The sequence below is a fragment of the Ursus americanus genome, chromosome 24, assembly GCF_024610735.1.
Source record: "Ursus americanus isolate L20-20 chromosome 24, mUrsAme1.1.p, whole genome shotgun sequence".
Taxonomy (NCBI): Eukaryota; Metazoa; Chordata; class Mammalia; order Carnivora; family Ursidae; genus Ursus; species Ursus americanus.
In genome coordinates this window covers 636,366-654,952 of record NC_142150.1, presented here as the reverse complement: position 1 = coordinate 654,952, position 18,587 = coordinate 636,366, and the positions used below count along the sequence as shown (strand labels likewise).

At 36.8% G+C, this 18,587-nt stretch overlaps 2 pseudogenes; both read right to left on the bottom strand.

Annotated features, from left to right (window-relative positions):
* Window positions 1-733: 733 nt before the first annotated feature.
* On the bottom strand, window positions 734-15,746 carry LOC123785600 (olfactory receptor 4F3/4F16/4F29-like; annotated as a pseudogene).
* A 1,578-nt stretch (window positions 15,747-17,324) lies between these two features.
* On the bottom strand, window positions 17,325-18,262 carry LOC123785598 (olfactory receptor 4F3/4F16/4F29-like; annotated as a pseudogene).
* Window positions 18,263-18,587: the final 325 nt, after the last annotated feature.

Genomic DNA, 18,587 nt, shown 5'->3' with positions numbered 1-18,587 from the left:
TCAGATTGTTTTTAATTATTTGAAGAACAATCTGAACACAAAATTTTCCTGCTGAACAAGATAACTATGTCCTCCAAATCATAAAGCAAAAGTTAGCTTGTAATAGACCTGAAGAACCTGGATTAAATGGGGCGCCTGGGTGGCTCAGATGGTTAAGCCTCTGCCTTTATCTCAGGTCATGATCTCCAGGTGCTGGGATCAAGCCCCACATCGGGCTCCCAGCTCAGCAGGGAGTCGGCTTCTCCCTCTGCCATTCCCTCTCCTTGCGCTCTCTCTGCCTCATTGTCTCTCTCAAATGAATAAATAAAATCTGTAAAAAAAAAAAAAAAAAGAACCTAAATTAGATATGAATATTTCCCAACTCACCAAAGGAATAAGAAAAAGATCCATTATTGATAAAAGTGGAGATTATCAATTGTAAGTAAATAATTAGCATGTCGGATACATCGAAGAGAAAATTATAAGAAAGTATGTAGATAAATTGAATAATGATAAACTGAAAAATTGAGGCAAAGAAATTATTAAAAGTAGCACATATATGTGCAACCCCATATGAATCAACGTAAGTTTTCAATTAAGGTTTTATTTGTCTAAGTCTTCATGATTCTAAGGAAAGAGGAGCATTCTTAAAGGGTGTGGAACACAAATCAATTGCAGAATCACTAAAGAAGCCAATTCTAAAATTTCAGATACAAGCTACATGATGATCACGATAAAAATCTTACAGCATTTTTTACAAAATCTTTCTAAAAATCACTAATGGCCTGAAAGCTCTTTTCATTGCTGTCTTCATCTCTTTATTCCTGAATGTGTAGATGACTGGATTTAAAAAAGGAGTGAGAACTGCATCAGAGAGAGCAAGAAATTTGTCCATCCGTGAACTGGGATGTGGCCATGTATAGATAAACATGGTTGGACCAAAGAAAAAAAATACCACAGTGATGTGAGCTGACAAAGTGGAGAGGGCCTTGGACGAACCACCTAAGGAATGTTTCCAAACAGTAAACAGGATGAAGATGTAGGAGATGAGGAGTATGAAGAAAGAGCCAACACAAAGGAACCCACTGTTGACTAGTGCCCATGAACTGCAATCTGTAAGTATCTGTACAGGCCAGTCTGAGGAGATGAGAAAGGTCACAGTAAAAGCTGTCCAATACATTAGGACCACAGAAGGGTAAATTAACAATAAATGCTAGTTGGAACAGTGAGTGAATAATGCCAAGAGCCCAAGCAGCAGCCAGAAACAAAACACACATTCGTGGGCTCATAATGGTCAAGTAGTGGAGAGGCTTACAAATGGCAACATATCTGTCAAAGGCCGTGGCGATGAGTAGCACCATCTCCACGCTACCGATGACATGGATCGAAGAAGATCTGGGCAATGCAGCCTCCAAAGGAAATAACTTTGTGCTTTCTGAAAGGATCATAAATCATCTTGGGTGAGGTGGCAGAGCAGGCCCCCAAGTCAGTGAAAGAGAGACTAGACTGGCCAGTAGGAAGTACATGGGGGAATGTGAGGATCGATGGTCACAGAAAACACAATGAGGATGTTTCCAGTCATGCTTGCCACATAGAGCACACAGGAGAACACCAGGAGGAGAAGCTGGATCTCCCATGAATGAGTGAGTCCCAGAAACACAAACTCAGACACACTGAGTGATTCCTTCCGTCCGTGGATCCAGCCAACTGGGCTGCCACTGAAATCATGAGAACTAACAATGTGAGGAAGAAATTATGATTATCAGGAATTATAGTGGTATTAATTATTTATGTTGCATTACAAATGAGAATTACCTGGTAATCCAATTCTTCAGACTTCATAAGTAATAATGATAATGGTGACAATGATGATGACATAAGCACAACTCAGGAGATCATATTATAATTGGAACTATCAGGAAAACCTCTCATTGCCTAAAATTAATAGGAGAATTTGGCAAGAAGAAAAGCTTCACAGGTGCCTATAACAAGAAACAGAATATATAAGCAAGAAGGTATATTTGCTCATGAAAGACAAAGAGATAGTAGGTGAAAATAAAATTTAATTACGCACAAAGGGAAATTATAGTTTTACAAGTTATATCTGACTCTACTTTCCTATATCAACACATTTCATCTCCCTTTTATGATCATTTTCAATTTCTTCTCTCTGTACAGTTTACATTCAGGGAGTAGGATTGTGGGGAAACTGATTAATCAATGGATCACCATTTAGGAGTGAAAGTTTTCTGAAACATGAGATAGGAATGAATTAAGGAGAAACACACTGTAGAACAGGACACAGATTGAGATTAGGGGCAATGAAACTGAGGAATAAGAAAACACCAAAACCAAATGAGAGTAGTAAAAGGAGAGGAATGGGCTTTATCAAAGATAGAATTTCATGTTTTTATTTCATCACATCAGATCAGGTTCACTGCTTTCCTGAATCTTCCCATTTTTTCTATTGTGGTAAAAACAATACAGCATTAAAATTTACCATCTAAATCCTGCATAAGTGTACAGTTCAGTATTATTAAGTATATTTGTCTGTGGTGGAAAAGATCCCTAGAACTTCACCTTGTAAATCTGAAACTCAATCCCATTAAACAATAATTCCTTTCCCCCTACCCTCAGCCCCAGGTAAACACCATTCTACTTTCTGTTTTTATAAATTTGACTACTTTAGGAACCTCATAGAAGTGGAATCAGACAGTATTGATTTATTTTTTACTATCTTATTCCACTTAGCATAATGTCCTCAGATTCATCAACTACATCTTCCCATTTTTTTAAAAGTACTATCAAAATCATACAGAGATCTCTACTGGCCACTCGACTCAATAAAGTTCCCTCTGGAACCAACACCTGGCCCTGCAAGACTTTTATCAGGACCTAAGATATATACAAGTATTTGGGATTTCGCCCTAGTTTCTGCTAAAGCATGGCCCTATATCACCACAAGGAATGTGAAATACACCTGAAACAGCTTCTATTTGTCCACACATATAAAATGCTTATGGCCAGCACTTGGAAACATTAAAATATTACATTTTTCTTCATCAGTGATTCAGCCATCCACTCCCTTTTTCTGCTCGGTAGTATCTCCATCTTTTTAAAGTATTCGGTACTTTATTGTAACTTGCTCTGATATTTGACATCATCGTACTCAATGTGTCTGAAATCCATGCAGGTATATGGTTATCTCCAAGATCATTTGTACTTTTAAGCTTTAGCCCATTTTGAAATGAAAAGAATGTCAAACTTCAGTAATATTATAGGAGGGCACCAGAGTTATCACCTTGGCTTGATCACATGCAGATACTAAAGGGTTGGTAGCTGGGGTACCTGGCTGGCTCAGTTGGTAGAGCATGTAACTCTTGATCTCAGGGTTCTAAGCTCAAGCCCCCAGTGGGTGTAGAGATTACTTAAAAATAAATCTTTAAAAAACAAGGGGTTAGTGACTTTTAAGTTTTGGCTATGTTTTGTATTTGGGAGGAGAAGGAATGAAAGTGGTGGAGAAGATTCCATTGCTTTGTCCAAATACCCACCATAATGAATTCCCCAGTAGAGGGTAAGCCCTGAAAACAGCTGATGAAATTTTATTCCTTTAGAAGGTGCTGGAATGTAATACAGGCTTACTGACATTTCTTCTCCTTTTGCAGACCCAGCTCCAGGAATTTGAAGAATCTTCTCAAAAAATAAAAAATACAGTTGATATTGTCATCTATCCTAAAACATATCTCTACCCCAAAACTTAAAAAAGCGCTCACTATGATCTGACCCCAATTCTAGCTCGCCAATACTCAGCTGAGTCTCTCCATATGCAACTGAATCAAATGATTTTGCTGTCACCTCCTGAGTCTACAGTCCATAGTCTCAAGACACACACTTTCTATAGCCTGAAGCTCTTCAGTCAGAAATCTCTGAGCCTGGGCTGGAGAAAAAGGAACCACCTGTGTTGTCATTGTGTGAGAGACAGATGGGAGGAAGAGGACTGGTGGGATAAATATGCATGGGTTACTGATGAAACATAGAGACTTCTGTGTGGAAAGCATACTCACCCAGTGAAATCATACCAATATTTCTATCTAAGAGACAGCCTGTTCCAGACTGACCATTACACAGATGAAAAGCCTGAGATTCAAAAATGTAAACTGAATTGCTTATAGTTACATAAGTGCCAGAACAGGGACCAGAACCTAGGTCTCTGGATTCTTGATCCAGAAACTACTGTTCCTGTGAAATATAACCTAAGAAAGAAGAGTAAAATATCATAATTAAAAATGTGATTTTCTGAGGTAAAACTGACACCAAATACAGCATTTATACAAACCACCTATTATTTGCACAAATTATTTTGCATGACAATAATAACTACATACAACAATAACGTGACCAATTAAATGTTAGAAGTAAATGGTATACAGAAATGAAATCTTTTGAAAGACAAATACCATGTGATGTCATTCATATGTGGAATTTAAGAAACACAACAGATGAACATAGGGGAAAAGGGAAGAAAAAAAAAGAGAGATGGAGGCAAACCATAAGAGACTCCTAACTGTCTATAGAGAACAAACTGAGGGTTGCTGGAGGGGAGGTGGGTGGGGGGATGGGATAAATGGGTGATGGGCATTAAGGAGGGCACTTGTAGTGATGAGCACTGGGTGTTACGTGTAAGTGATGAATCACTCAATTCTATACCTGAAACCAATATTACACTACATGTTAACTAGCTAGAATTTAAATAAAAACTTGAAACAAACAAACAAACAAACAAGAAATGACATCATTTATTGCTGCCACACTTCGAGTGCTCACTCTTCTCATTTTAGTGCTCATTCGGAAGAACCCAACAGCAGTACAATATTGAAAGAAGTTCGTTTATCACATCATCATTTCTGCCTCTCTATAGTTGGCTGTTCTCAAAAGTCAAATAATGTTCCCAATTATTTTTATAAAGATTTCCTTGAGAGTTCCAGTACATAATGGTCAGGGTTTGTTTTTGGTTTTGGTTTCTAACTTCTATAAGTCACAAACTCAATAAACCCATCAGAAAGACATAAATTACACATGTGATAGCTACAACATAAGGTAGCATACAATACATGCCATACAAACAGTAGAGAAAATTATTTGCTGAATGTGTGAGGAAAAAAAAGAAAGAAATTCAAAGGAAGGACCAGTATTATCCAGTAAAGTCAAGGATTTCAGGAAGAGAATGGAATGTAACGTGTCCCTTTTATTTTTTTAAGATTTTATTATTTATTTGAGAGACAGCAAGAAGGGGGAGGGAGGGAGAGGGACTCCTCACTGAGTACAAGCCTGACACAGGCCTGGATCCCACAAACCCAAGATCACAACCTGAGCCGAAATTGAAAGTCCAACCTTAAACTGCCTGAGCCACCCAGGTGCCCCATGCTGTGTCCTTTTAAATATGAGGGGGAAACACCTTAATCTGTAAACTGTAGTCTTTTGCTATTAACCATAATACCTTAAAAGTTTTATTTGTATTGCCCTAAGTTACTGACTAAGTGTTAAAGTCCGTAAATATTTCCAGAATGAAACATTGGTTAATAACCACTCCACACTCAGGAACCAGTGACTCTGACACTGTTTCTCTGCCATCTTTGAAATAGATTCCACACACACAGAAGAATATTTATCTCTTATATCAAAACTGATAATAACCATAACTAATGGTCTCTATTCAGAGGCACCCCATCCTCTAAAACATATACCTTGCTTGGGGATGAGGAAACTTTTCTCTGCAAACCTACACCTAACACTGAATTTCATGAAGCTTTGCAATAATCTGAGAGGTAGAAAGAAATAGGGAAGAGAGGAAGTAGAAAGCAATATGAAAAGAGAGAAAGACACAAGGAAAAGAGAAAATAGAAAAGACACATACTGAGGTGCCTGGGTGGCTCAGCTGGTTAAGTTTATGACCCTTGATCTCAGCTCAGGTCTTGATCTCAGGGTCATGAGTTCAAGCCCCATGTTGGGCCCCACACTGGATGTGGAGCCTACTTAAAAAATTAGATAGATAGATAGATGATAGATAGATAGATAGATAGATAGATAGATAGATAGATAGATAGATAAGAGATAGATAGATACACACACACATACTATGATAATGAAAGGAAGAGAGAGAAAATAAACCGTACAGGGACAGAGGGGGAAAGTTCAGAAGAGTTCAGATAAAATTAAACATAAAGATCCCATTTCCACCTCTGAATAAGTGATTCAATTTGAAAAGGCAAACTCCTTCAGTTCCTGCCCAGCAGGCTCACAATTTCCTGTGACTATCGCATATGATAACGAATGGAAAGACTGCTTTTTATAATGCAATGCAAATGGAAATTACCTGAAGTTATAACTACTACTCTAACTTGAGAAGGCCACAATAGAGCTGTGAATAGCTTGGGCTCTGAAGTCTATGAAGCCTGTTTTTGAATCCAGACTCCACTACAACTTGCTATATGAGCATGGGAAAGGTACTTAACTTCTCCGAGCCTCAGTTTCCTCATTTGTAAAAGGAGATAACAACACCTCCCTTGCAGGGCATGGTGGGACCTACATGATATGATGATATACATAATATGTACCTAATGCAGGACCTACCACATTGTAAGGGCACAATGAGTGGTACCTAGTAAGTAGTCAGGACCAGCTAGCTGTATGTCCCCGTTCTGAGTTCCAAGTGTTATTTTTTTTTTAATTTTGAATCCATTATTCTGAGATAATTAAGAAGAACCAGTTTCAGTTTAGGTTTTCATGTCTATGCTGGTGTCCAATAGCTTGAAAAGTTTCATTAGGACATTCCCTGTAGGATAATTTTGCTCCGAAGTGGAGACACTGCTCAGGGCTTGATTTGTGAGAAGTTTTTGTCCTGACGAATAATAAGAAGGGCTGTGCCATTTCCACAACCTCCCTACAGCCAAAGTCGTGGATAAATTCTCAAAAAAAAAAAAAAAGCCTTTCTTGACCACCTCAAATAATACTGGTCATTTGCCCCTGCACGGGGTGGGGTGCTTCCAAAGATGTGCTCATCCAGAAAAAAATTTGATTAAACTTACCTAAAAAGAGGAGGAAACCCACAAATACCTATCTTTCAGGAAATAACTTGCTCCCTAACTCCCATTTTTTTCAAGATTCATTTAGCATCTTTAGCTATAACTGTTACTAACTCTGTACAAATGGAAAACACAAAGAGAATTTATGCATGTCAAAAAATCAGTTATGGATGCAGATGGTAACTTAGACCAATGTAGTCCTAGTTCTGTTTTTTCTATTCTACTGTGCCTTATTTAATTATTTTACTAATTAAAATATATTTACTCAGCATCTGTTTTTGTTAGTTGCTTGGTAAGACAATGCCTATCTCACATCTTTTTTTTTTTGGTTTATTACATTTTATTTTATTTTTTTATTTTTATTTTTTTATTATATTATGATGTAAAGTTCAATGATTCATTAGTTGCGTATAACACCCAGTGCACCATGAAATACGTGCCCTCCTTACTACCTATCACCAGCCTATCCCATTCCCTATCTCACATCTTAAGTCAGTATCAACAAACACAGTAAGATGAATGCCACAGACTTAGTTATACCTGAGTAAAGTGGAAGGAGAAAGCCACAGCTGTAGTGATCAGAAAGACAAGATGGAAAATGTGGCATTGAGCAGCACTTTTATAAACAGTAATATTATAATACACAAAGAGAGTCTGAAGAATCATTTCAAGCAGAGAGCACAATATAGAAATGACAGTTAAGTTCAAGTTACTCTAAGACAATGGTAAAGACTGCAGGTTGCCCAGAGAATGGAAAATGTTTAAGAGAACAGTGGAAAATAAGATGAGAAGGAAAGTTGAGACTAGTTTTATCTGACCTCAGGCTCTAACTTCAGATGGTGGAGTACTGAGTACTGTTAATAAATAAAGGGGAATAAAGACTTAGAGCAAGGAATTAATGGATGAGACCAGTGGTGGAGGAAGATGATTCATTTGCCAATGTGACAGACAGGCTGGAAGGAAAGGCCAAACAAGAAAAGAAGCCCAATTAAGAGACTGCTATAAGAGAGTGGATCTGACTTGAGAAAATCTTCATCACATCACCAAAACCATCTCTACCCTTACACTGGAGAAACCTTTGTTCTCTGATTTTCTTACCATTCTTATCCCCCTCACCTACCTGTTGTGCCAAGGGAACTAAGAGATCAGCATCACTGAAGATTCAGAGTCAGTGCATCAGACCTTATTCAGGATCACTACAGACGCACACCAATAGCTTTATAAAAACAGTGTCACAGTAAGAGTGAAAGTTAATCACGGCCCCAGAGGGCAGTGACCAAGTGATGCTGCAGAGATCTGGGACTGCCAGACTGAGATCAATTGACCTGGGGAATTATCACCTATGATCATTTTGGTTTTCCCAGTGTAGCTAAGCAGAGAGGCTATTAATGAGAAGAAATAAGAGTTTGTAGTTTTCTGACAAAGAGACTCTTTGCCCTATTCTAGAACTATTTGGAATCTTTATTTTACTGTGACTGAATATGCATTCACAGAAAGATATAAACTGGATTTTTGCATTTTTAATCATTTTATGATCATTTCAATAGTACATATTTCATCTTAGGTATGTGAAAATACAGAAAAGTATTTTTAAAAATCTTGAGGACAGAATATATTGAGTTTTTTTAAAAAGAAAATATTTTCAAATGTGAAAATAAAGTGATTTTAGAAATCAATCCTTTTGCATATTATTTTATTGAACCCTTATTTTTTTAAAATTTTTTATTATGTTATGTTAGTCACCATACAGTACATCATTAGTTTTTGATGTAGTGATCCATGATTCATTGTTTGCGTATAACACCCAGTGCTCCATGCAATACGTGTCCTCCTTAATACCCATCACCAGCCTACCCCAATCCTCCATCCTCCTCCCTTCTGAAACCCTCAGTTTGTTTCCCGGAGCCCATAGTCTCTTGTGGTTCATTCCCCCTCTGTTTACCCTTCATTCTTCCCTTCCTTCGCCTACCAATCTCCCTGCTATTTCTTATGTTCCACAAATGAGTGAAACCATGTGATAATTGTCTTTCTCTGCTTGACTTATTTCACTTAGCATTATCTCCTCCAGTCCTGTCCATGAACCCTTAGAACAGCATAGCCAAGTAAGCACTATTATTACATGCATGACTCCAATTATGTATCAATTCATGCATGACTTCAATTTATGTATAAAATTATGTATTTATATAGCTAATAAAGCTTAGCTTCATCTTTGAACCCAAAACTACAAAATTCATTCTTGTTCTTCTCTTCAGCCTTCTTCTTTGACACAAATTTTGTCAAAGTACAGAATAAAGATACAACCTTACCCACCCATTTTATAAGGCAAAATCAAAGTATCAGGCAAGAACAATACCACAGCAAAGAAAATTAGCAGCCCCATCACTTTTGAAAATAGATATAGAATTCCAGCTTAAGAAAGCAGAAAAGGCAGTTATGTCCTCTTGTCTTCCTTCTACACACAAGTGACAAGGTTCTCACCAAACCTCATTCATTATAACCCTTCCTTCTTATGCACTCAAGACCCACAGCAGCTTCCCCCAACCCTTCTATATCATCTGTGTTTCTTCCTCTATCGTGTGGTTCCCCTCTCCTTTCACCATGTGTTATATCTCCCATCTTACTAAAATCTCTTGATCCAACTTTCCCTTCTGGCTATTGCTCCATTTCTGTAAAGACCTTTGCATCAAAATTCCTCAAAAGAGTTGCCTCTGCTCTCTTGGTCCAATTCCTCTCCTGTATTTTCCTCCAAATTCACTCCAACCAAAATTTGTCCCCAGAACCTCCACTAAAACTGGGTTTTCAATTCTCCCATGACCTCCGTATCAAAATCTAATGATCAAGTCTCAGTTCTCATCTTTTAACCATTATCTATTCCAAACGTCATGTGCATTTTCTTCACTTGGTTACTCAGGTACCACACAATCCTGGCTTTCCTACTATGTCACTGGTGGCTCTTCCTTAGTCTCCATTAATTGTTATTCACTTCCTGATCTCTTGATTTTTAAGAATACCAGGGCTCATGCCTTTTCTATCTATATTCATGCTCCAGGTTTTCTCATCTAGTACCATGCCTTTAAATAACCTCTGTGTATTAACTTATATCATCCTCAATGGGGAAAAACAGAGAGCTTTTCCTCGACGGTCAGGAATAAGACAGGGATGTCCACTCTCACGATTACTACTTAACAAAATACTGGAAGTCTTAGCCTCAGCAATCAGACAACAAAAAGAAATAAAAGGCACCCAAATAGCAAGGAAGAAATCAAACTTTCACTATTTGCAGATGACATGATACTCCCTATATAGAAAACCAGAAAGACTCTACCAAAAAAAAAAAAATGCTAGAACTAATGCATGAATTTAGCAATGTTGCAAGATATAAAATCAATGTGCAGAAATCAGTTGCATTTCTATACACCAATAGCAAAGCAGCAGAAAAAGAGATCAAAGAATTGATCCCACTTACAATTACATCAAAAACAATAGGATACCTAGGAATAAACCAAACCAAAGTTTCTGTACTCTGAAAACTACAGAACACTAATGAAAGAAATTGAAGAGGACACAAAGAAATGGAAAAATAGTCCATGCTCATGGATTGGAAGAACAAACATTATTAAAATGTCTACACTACCCAAAGCAATCTACACATTTAATGCAATCCCTATCAAAATACCACCAGCATTTTTCACAGAGCTACAACAAACAATCCTAAAATTTGTACAAAGTCCCTAAATAGCCAAAGCAATCCTGAAAAAGAAAAGCAAAGCTGGAGGCATCACAATTCCAGACTTCAAGCCATATTACAAAGCTTGACGATATTACAAAGATGACTACAAAGTACTTATCAAGACAGTATAGTATTGACACAAAAACAGACACATAGATCAATGGAAAGAATAGAAAACCCAGAAATGGACCCACAACTATACGGTCAATTAATCTTTGACAAAGCAAGAAAGGATATCCAATGGAACAAAGACAGTCTCTTCAACAAATGGTGTTGGGAAAACTGGACAGCAACATGCAGAAGAATGAAACTGGACCACTTACTTATATCACACACAAAAATAAATTCAAAATGAATGAAAGACCTGCCTGCATGTGAGATAGGAATCCATCCAAATCCTAGAGGAGAACACAGGCAGCAACCTCTTTGACCTCAGCCACAGTAACTGCTTCTAGACAAGTCACCAGAGGCAAGGGAAATAAAAGCAAAAATGAACTATTGGGACTTCATTAGGATAAAAAGCTTCTGCACAACGAAGGAAACAATGAAGAAAACCGAAAGCAACCTATGGAATGGGAGAAGATATCTGCAAATGACATATCCAATAATGGGTTAGTATCCAAAATCTATAAAGAACTTATCAAACTAAACACCCAAAAACCAAATAATCCAGTTATGAAATGGTCAGAAGACATGAATAGACATTTTTCCAAAGAAGACATACAGATGACTAATAGGCACATGAAAAGATACCCAACATCACTTATCATCAGGGATATACAAATCAAAACCACGATGAGATACCACCTCACACCTGTTAGAATGGCTAAAATTAAGGGCCCAGGAAACAACAGGTGTTGACAAGGATGTGGATAAAGGGGAACCCCTTTGCACTATTGGTGGGAATGCAAACTGGTGCAGCCACTCAGGAAAAGAGTATGGAGGGTCCTCAAAAAGTTAAAAATAGAACTACCCTATGACCCAGCAGTTGCACTACTAGATATTTATCCAAAGGATACAAAAATACAGATTCAAAGGGATACATGCCTCTCACTATAGCAGCATTATCAACAATAACCATACTATGGAGAGAGCCCAAATGTCCATCAACTGCTGAATGGATAAAGAAAAAGTCATACGGGGTGCCTAGGTGGCTCATTCAGTTAAGCGTATGCCTTCAGCTCAGGTCATGATTCTGGGATCCTAGGATCGAGTCCCGTGTCTGGCTCCCGGCTCAGTGGAGTCTGCTTCTCCCTCTACACCTTCACCGCGCACTCTCTCTCGCTCTCTCTCAAATAAATAAATGAAATCTTAAAAAAAAAAGTGATATACATACAAACACACACACAATGGAATGTTACTCAGCCATCAAAAACAATGAAATCTTGCCATTTGTAACCACATGGATGGAGCTAAAGTATATTATACTAAGTGAAATCAGTCTGAGAAAGACAAATACCATACGATTTCATTCATATGTGGAATTTAAGAAAAAAAAAACAGGAACGGGAAGGAAAACTGAAAAAAAGAGAGGGAAGCAAATCATAAGAAACTCTTAACAATAGAGAACAAACTGCAGGTTGATGGAGGGAGGTGGGTGGTGCAGCATGACTAAACAGGGGATGGGTATTAGGGAGGGCACTTGTTATGATAAGCACTGGGTGTTATACGGAAGTGATGAGCCATTAAATTTAAATAATTAAAAATAAGGTGATCAACTTAATCATAAAAATAAATAAATAAATAAATAATAAATAAACATCTATGTATCAATCTCTTGCTCATATTTCTAACCTGTATATCAGACTTGCTTATCCAGATACCTACTTTACATTTCCACTTGAATATCCAAAAAGCATCTTAAATGTAACGCGCACACAATTGAACTCCTACTTTAACCTACTCCTTCAAATAACTGATCACAAATCCATCTTTCCAGCTGCTTATGTCAAAAAACTTGGGAATCACTTCTCTAAAATTCAATATCCATCAATTGGCAAATTGTGTTAGCTCACCCTTCAAAATCTCATCATTTCTTACCATTTGCATTGCTACCCAAGCCAGTTTCCTTTTTCCCTTAATCTGCAACACAGTAGTAACTAACCACTGCTTAGACACTTTTCCTAGACTATTCTTAGCAGGACAACCAGACAAAAAGTTAATCTTATTTTTTTCCTTTTTTTTTTCAATTTATTGAAAAAATTCAATTTAAGTTTCAATGTGGGGCTTGAACTCACAACCCTGGGATCAAGACCTGAGATCAAGAATCAGATCCTCAACAGACTGAGCCACCTGGGTGCCCCAAAGTTAATTTTAAATGTAAATTATATCATGCCATCCTCTGCTCAGAATCTTCCAATGATCCCCCTTCTTCAGAGTAAAAGCCAAATCTGTTACAATGGTTTACAGAATCCTATATGACTTGGCCCCACTTTACCTCCATGAATATTCTCCTACTATTTTCCATTTATTATATTGACAAAGTCACACTGGCCTCCTTGCTGTTTCTTGAATACAACAAAGCACTTGACGCCTTTGTACTGACTATCCTCTCTGCCTGGGATGCCCTTCTCCCTGATATTTACATTGATAATCCACTCACCTATATCAAACCTTCCCAATGATGCCTACACCCTGACTACCCTACTCAGAAGTGCAACCCACTCCCCACAACTCTGGAGTTTCAGATTCACCCTAACCTCCTCTATTGCACTGGTAAGTGCACTCATTTCTATTTAACTTACTACAGAACTTACTTGTATGTTTTGCTTATTATTTATTGTCTGGATAGCCTCACAATGGTAGGAATTTTATATACACATATAACATATATATACATACTATGTATATAATACGATATATATGTACATTAAATATATTTTTTAACTGAGATATTCCAGAAGCTTACAATAATGCCTGGCACTCAGTAGGCACTTGGTATTTGCTGCATAAATGAAAAATTGAAAAGAGGAGGTGGAGGGAAAAGGAGAGGGAGAGGACGAGAATCACTCCTGGGTTTCTTGTTTCCATGAGTGGATAGATAATAGTGGAAGAAGACACAGTTTTCAGTGATGATCACAAGTACCATTTTGCATTTATTCAGTCAAAGGACATATGAAAAAATGCCAGAAGACAGATTACATATGAATCTAGATCTCAGAAGAGACAAGGACTATGTTTTATATAATAGTGTAGTATAAAATGGTTACAGATCAGAAGGGAAATGATTACTCACTAAATGGGGCCAAGAAAATTAATAAACAAATTTGAGAAATTTAGATCCTCTCCTATTATTTTCACTAAAAATAATTTTCAGATGGATAAAGTATTTTAGAAATACATGTTCATGGATATTCTTTAGGTATTAGAATGGAAAAGGACTAAGAATAAAACTTACTCACAATAAAGAATAAAACTATAAAGTCACAATTTAAAAGCTCCATGAAGTTGGTCACAAAAATCATTACTTTCATGTTGCAGAATATGATAGGTAAAATTAAAAAGAAAACCGCAAATTGGGGAAAATATTTTGAACATAGATACAGTAGTAAAGGAGTTAGTGTCTTCAACATATATGTGAGACTGATAAATAAATATGACAAAACTAATATTCTATATATGAAGATGGGGAGGAAGAACACCTCAGCAAAGGTTCTACTTCAAATTAGAAAAAACACGTGACAATTTTTTGCCTGCCCTAAATTACTACTTCCCTTCCACGGATGGTTGTTCCCCACCTCCTCCATTTCAGAAATGCTCCCCTTCAAATTCATTCAGTTCTCTGGAGGCTCTCAGGCAAACCTCTTGATTTGAGGTTGCCAAGAGAGGAAGGTTGCTGAAGTAGGCTCTCAACCTACTTCTTAGCAGGTACAAATCTTTGGGGAGAAATGATAATGTGAATAAAGAGTTTAAAAGATTATTATCCCCTATTAACTCCAAATGTATCACTCTACAAAGGAAGAAATCTGAAATACAGACAATATACATGCAAGATTTTCAAGACAGAGTAAAAAATTAAAGATAATCTGACCAATGACAGAGGAATAACAAATATAATTATGATATAGTCATATAATGCAGTACTATGTATTTAAAATTATTTTGTACTACAATATCTAATAATGTGAAAAATTTCTCAGAATGTAATATTCATCAAAAAGGCAGGATAAAAATACAGAGACCATTAAATCCCCATTTTGTAAATATATGTTTTTATTTAGGCATAGAAAAACACTAGAAATAAGTATATCAAGATATTACTACTAATTATCTCCATATGGTGATTTTATGGAGATGATTTCTATTTTATCACCTCTAATTAACAAATAAATTTTTCGTTATTAGAAGAAATTTTTTTCTTTTATTAGAAAAAAATTTCCCCAAATAAATAATAAAACATAGAGGATTTCACAACAGAAGTAATGGAAAATACAATCTTCTTAGAACCAGAGATGTATTTCTCAGTACCCTTTTGATTGTAGATGACAGAACTACACCTTAAGCAAACTTAAGCAAGAGGGTTAATGTATTGGCTCATTCATTAGCTCAGCTGGAACAAACTAATTGGAGGGCAAGAATGAAGCAGAATGCTCAAGACAGCTGGAACCAAGAAAATGATTACTGCCAAGCTTCTATCTTTAAAACTTATAGCTTCTCCAACATATCCTTTTTCAGTATCCCAGACTTGGTTTTTGACAACAGGAAATATGATTGCCAGTGGTTTCTGCATATATACCTCCAAAAGAGATTGTGCTTGTTTTCTCTCTATTCTCAAATCCAACATCCTGGGAAAAAGCTCAGATTTGGCCCATCTTGGTCAGAGGCTCATACCTGCACCCTTCAACTGTGGCTAAGAGATGTGCATTATGACTTGGTTCAGAAGCCCAACCTTTGACCAAACAGTAGGGGTCAAAGAAGTAAGACTTAATGTCACCTTCATAATCATACCACATGGTTACTGCAAGAGAAAACTACATTTACCAAGAGAAGAAGGTTGCTGATTTGAGCAAACAACAGACTAGATGTTCTTTAAAAATCATTATTTCTTCAGAGTAAAAAGAATGACCTTTAAAATTAGATGATACAGAAAATCTTTAGGCACTATGCAGTTAATGAATGTATACTGTAATAGATATAGACCTGAGAGAAAGGCAGAAAGACAAAAGATTGGGAGTAAGCCTTTTTTTTTTTTTCTTTTTAATGAACACACACAAACAGTGAGGAATCTAGGAATCCCTGCTAGGCCTTTTGAACATATTTTAATTAATGAAAGAGAAAACCGAGTGGAATTTCCATTTTAAATACACCACTTCCAAACAAATTTTAGGGAGACTGAGCATAACTGGTAGCTACTAAATTGATAATATATGTATTGGTTTTCCAATAGTCAAGAGCCCCCAAGAGGGGGCTGAATGAATGAATGAATAATATAAGAGCAATGGAAATCAAAAGAAAAGGCACATAAATTATCAAGTGAGATGAACTATGAGGTAAATAAGGACCATTTATAAGACAATAGGAATACTGATAAACTGGTTAAGATGTATGGAGTGGTTCAGAGTCATTCACACTACATCTCTGAGAATGAGCCTTGGTTCCTCTGTGTTGAAATGGATAAGAATTGAAATTTCTAAATTGGTGTATGCAAATCCCTCATTATGATAGAAGAGAATATGGTCATATATAAAAAGCCTCCCAAACTAAAATTTAGCTTGTAATGACTCAAATCATGTAAATGCAATGGGAATAGTATTATGTCAGCAGAAGAAAAAGGAAGAACCTGGCTATTTACAAATGAAAATAAGAATGAATCTTAAAGAATAAAGGGGTTAGACAGCCTGAAACACAGTACAAACAAAAGTCAAAAGTTAAAACTTGTGAGACCAGCCAGCGCTGTCCAGATAGAAAAGTGGCCTGGTCTAAGGATCCTATTTTTCCACTTGTTATGGAAAGCATATCCTAGTGTGGAGATATAAGCATTAATCATCAAAATCTGATATGATTAAATATTTGAATAAATCCATCTAACTCCTCTTGCTCTGATTCCCTGCTCATGAATGTCCTTATCACCTAACTTCTCAGAAATTTCCCTATAATGAAATAGTAAGTTAGGCTTTCATGAAAGTTTAGACCACTTTACTAATTTTTTATAGCAAATTAACAAATTGACATCTTGATATACATATATTTCTATCCAGTATCAATTTATTTAGTGTCAATCAGCAAGTATTCCCTTGTATAACTCCCACTGAAGAGACTCAATTTTGAATTCTAGACCATAGTAAATTCATCAAGATAATGTCTCCTGAGAGACAGCATTTGGCCTTCTCTGGGAGATATTTTTTATCACACAACATGCTTCCTTCAACAATAGACAGCAACACAATTTCTCAATTAAGACTCTTAAATAACCATGTTATTTTCATCTCAGACACCTAAACAGTAGTAAGGTACTTGGAAACTGATACTGAAACTATAGAAATTTGATGTTATTTCAAGTCATTAAGAAAAGTCCATAATACTTTTGTCATTTATGAAATCCTTCTGTAAGTAATAAACTGACTGCATACTCTCCTCATTGCCACTTTCATTTCTTTGTTCCTGAATGTATAGATGACTGAATTAAAAAAGGGAATAAGAACTGCATCAAAAACAGCAAGAAATTTGTCAAAGCGTGATGTGGGGTGAGGCCAGATATAAACAAAGATGCAAGGACCAAAGCACAAAATCACCACCATGACATGAGTTGCTAAAGTGGAGAGGGCCTTGGATGAGTGTCTTGAGGAGTGTTTCCAAACAGTGGTCAGGATAGAACTGTAGGAGACAATCAATATGAAGAATGATCCCAGAGATATAAACCCACTGTTGGCTATGACCATGAATCTAGACTGTAGGTGTCTGTGCAGGCCAGTTTGATTAACCGAGGGAAGTCACAGAAAAAGCTGTCTAACACATTAGGGCCACAGAATGGCAATTTTATAACGAAAACCAATTGAATCACTGAGTGGGTCAAGCCAATTACCCATGTAGCTACCAGAAGCAAAATACACATTTTTCGGTTCATAATAGTCAAATAATGCAGAGGTTTACATATGGCAACATATCTGTCAAAGGCCATGGCAATGAGCAGCACCATCTCCACACCACCAATGACATGGAGAAAGAAGATCTGAGTGATGCAGCTACCAAAGGAGATGACTTTACGTTTTCTGAAAAGGTCATAAATCATCTTCGGAGAAATGACAGAAGAAACTCCAAGGTCAATGAAGGTGAGGTTGGCCAACAGAAAGTACATGGGGGAATGTAAGTGAGGGTCAGAAGTCACAGTGAGCATGATGAGGGAGTTTCCCATCATGCTTGCCACATAAAATATGGAGCAGAACACAAAGAGGAGAAGTTGGATCTCCCAGGAGTTGGTGACTCCCAGGAACACCAACTCTGACACCACAGAGTGATTCACTCCATCCATTGATTTATCAGCTGGAATGTTTCCAGATTAAAAAAAAAATTAAAAAGAAACTAAAATAAGAATGTTAATAAAGTTCTACATTATAATGATTAATTATTCAAGGATATTCACACTGTGAAGACTATCTATCCCCTCAATTCGTTCACAGGGCCATTATTAAATAAGCATTTTACCTGGTGTCACCTAAAGCAGTTGAGTCACTTCCACATGCAACATCCCTAACACCATGGCTTCCAGGACAATTCATCTATAAACAAGAAAATGAAGCAAATATAAAAACACTGTAGATGTGCATAACAAGCATTAGGAAGGGCAAGGAAGGTGG